The sequence below is a fragment of the Tigriopus californicus genome, chromosome 5, assembly GCF_007210705.1.
Source record: "Tigriopus californicus strain San Diego chromosome 5, Tcal_SD_v2.1, whole genome shotgun sequence".
NCBI lineage: Eukaryota > Metazoa > Arthropoda > Copepoda > Harpacticoida > Harpacticidae > Tigriopus > Tigriopus californicus.
This window is the reverse complement of record NC_081444.1, coordinates 9,387,914-9,390,964: the sequence shown is the minus strand read 5'-3', so window position 1 is coordinate 9,390,964 and position 3,051 is coordinate 9,387,914.

The following is a 3,051-nucleotide window of genomic DNA, read 5'->3' as shown; positions in this document are numbered from 1 at the left end:
AAAATGAAACAATTTACCCTCTTGCATTTTCTGAAGTAGGTCACTCAGCATTGTAATGACGGCAGAAAACGTTGTCATTGACTGACAAATGAAACCAATGGAACTTTTCATATTTTTTCAGACTTTTCATTTCGGTCAACTAATTAATACTTTGTCACCTCGCACGCCATCATTGAGAACCGGTAATCTCGTCAAGGCCCAATATATTTGACTCAGATAGTCTTCTGTGTAGTACTGGTGGGTGTAAATTGTCTGAATCTCAATCTGTGTCACATTGCCAACTTTTGTTTGGTATTCGACAAACAGTTCATCTCTGAGCCGTCTACACGTGAAACTACCCAATCAAAATGGTTTGACAAATATTTTGACTTAGATTTCTAATCAGATGAACTTGCAAGTGATCGTATCATTTTCCACTGGGTCTAAAAGTGGCTGGCTGGTCTTGATGCTTGGGTTTCATGGGTGAAGAGGATCGATCAAAGCCATGTGTGCCGGCCGAGGGTTGAATGGCGGCAAGAAATAGTCAGCCAGGTACCTGTATGGGCTGATGATTCAGTTGTTACTGATGATCTGATCCAACTTCAATCAAGTCAGTCTTCGGATGAGGTCAAGGAATCAAGCCAGGTTTGAGTTGGTTCGCTCAAGTCATGCTCATGGCATGGATGTAAATGAAAGGGCCAGGTCCATGGCTGGGCTGAGCCAGGGACAGGCCCAGGGTGGGTGGGTTCACGGGGCTTGAAGCTTCAATTGTCTGGACGGGAGGAGATGAATCCGGATTCCGGAGATAAGTGTTGATCGATTGATGGGAGATGAGAGTGTAACTACACAATGAAGTGAGGATTGGATATCATCTGATAACTTTGTTTATTAATTGACAATTCCAGTTGTAATCTTTTTTTCTAGTGTGGGTTACTTTGCCACGCGTTGTAAAGACAAAACACAACTCTAGTGGGGTTTCTTTTGGGTTTATTTAATGTACAGTGCTGCCAGACGAAATGGATCGATTATCACCTAACTTTTGCCAAAAATAACCAGTTTCATCACCAGATTTTTGGGGCTGCAAAGAAAAATAACCAAATATTAAAATGCCATCACCTCATGAGCTTTGTTGTTATTCATAGAGCTGGCCAAAATTTGAAGATTAATATGATCTTTATTGACAGCAAATGTGCATGAAAAAAATCGACCGAATTTGCACAAAAATTTGCAAATAAACTTTCCAAAACATAGGCACCAACACGTTCTTGAGGTTGTAAGGGCTGCCTTTTGCTTTCCCTATCAAGCAACACGTAGATGAAATGGAAAATTATATCATGGTATCTTCCAGTGTTGGGATTTGAACCTGCTATCCCTAGCGTGCAGATCTTGCTTTATCCATGCTTATTCCTAGACTGATCAGCATTTTACAAATTGTTAACATTTTGTGAAAAAGATAAATCTCAGTTCAAAAACTAAAACGCAATAATGCCAGAGTCTAACAAGTGTATTGCAGAACAATTTTGTTAAGAAAAGAAAGGGTTTCAAGTTTCATAAAAGTAATGGTAAGTCAATTTTTCCGAAACTAACCATCCACCTCATGACCATTTACCACAAAAATCATGAGAAAACGTCAAGATTTGCCTAATAATTTAATGAGAAGTTCATTAACCAAACAGAAGTAAATTCCAAAATTTTAATTAGAGTATCTTAAAAAGTTGCAAAGCTAAAAGAGCTATTTCAGATTGATGGAAAACATAAGCAGGTGGTTTGTAATATGTTTGCATCCTATTTCAAACCTATGTGTACTTTAAAAAAGATTTCCTATTTTAGCCAACCATAGCCAACCAAAGTTGGATTTTTCGGATTTTTCAAAATCACCAGATTTCGAGATACTTTTTGCTGTAAATCACCAATCATCAGAAGCAAAATTTTGTCCCCAAATTACTTGAAAAATCACCAGTTTAGTGATAAATCACCACATCTGGCTGCCGTCTAAACGTTCCGTCTTTTACTCCGGGCTGGCCAGCGAGAGCGAGTCAATTTTGTGAATTGACTGTCGAGAAACAGTAAGTAGCGCCATCTAAGAATTTAACATCGTGCGTCCTCTTGAGCATTGCTTCCAAACGAATGGCGAAGAAAAGCGGCAAATAATTATCAAACAGCGCAAGAAAAAACCTCAGCTGACAAAACTGTCCCTATACATGATGCGCCTTAGGGCACTCTCTTTCTTTTTCTTTTCTTCCAAAACATAAAAGACCAGATGGAGAGGGCCCCAATTCAATGACTTTCAAGCACCAAGATAAAGCTTCCACTTTGAAAGCCATGCTCTTGAGGACGCCCTTAATGCTCTCAACCTCCGCTAGGGGCATCCCCGTTTTTGTTGTGGTTAAATCTCGAGAGTCCAAAGGGGTGTATTGGAGCTAAAATATGGCACTAACTTGGGGGCAATTTTAGAGTCTCTGGGTTAAAAATAATACAACTAGAATTTTAGGCGTCATATGCGAATTTGACAAAACCCAAAGTGATAGAGTAGAAACCATTAATTGTATTCAAATGATTTGATATGAAACTTTGAAAAAGGAAGTGACTGACATCTTGGTTTTTTATTCTACCACCAATTTGGCTTTGTAAAGAAACTATTTGCATGTATATTTCCGTTGTAAAAGCATTTTCCAAATAAGTCCTATGGATGACGTCCCTTGTAAAAACGCTTCTCGATATACTCCAAGCCTTTTGGATGACGTTTTCCTTGGTCAGCTGCGCATAGGAAAATGTAAACACGGCGGATTATGCTCGCCAATGGTCCTTTTCATTGAGCGGAGGAAGTGCCCTCTGCTTTGTCTAGATGAGGACAAACAAACGTAGAAACAAGAGAAAATGCTCTAAGATTCCAGTTTTCATCGAGAGATTATTTAATAAACAGTTTATTGCCCAAGTACTGTGACACTATTCATAAGACATCAACTCTTCTTGGACGCGTTTCAGATTCTGAATGGGTAAAATTCCTAACAATTATGACATGTAAATAATCATTTTACAGGAGGTTGTATATTGCATGATAGTTAATTCGCC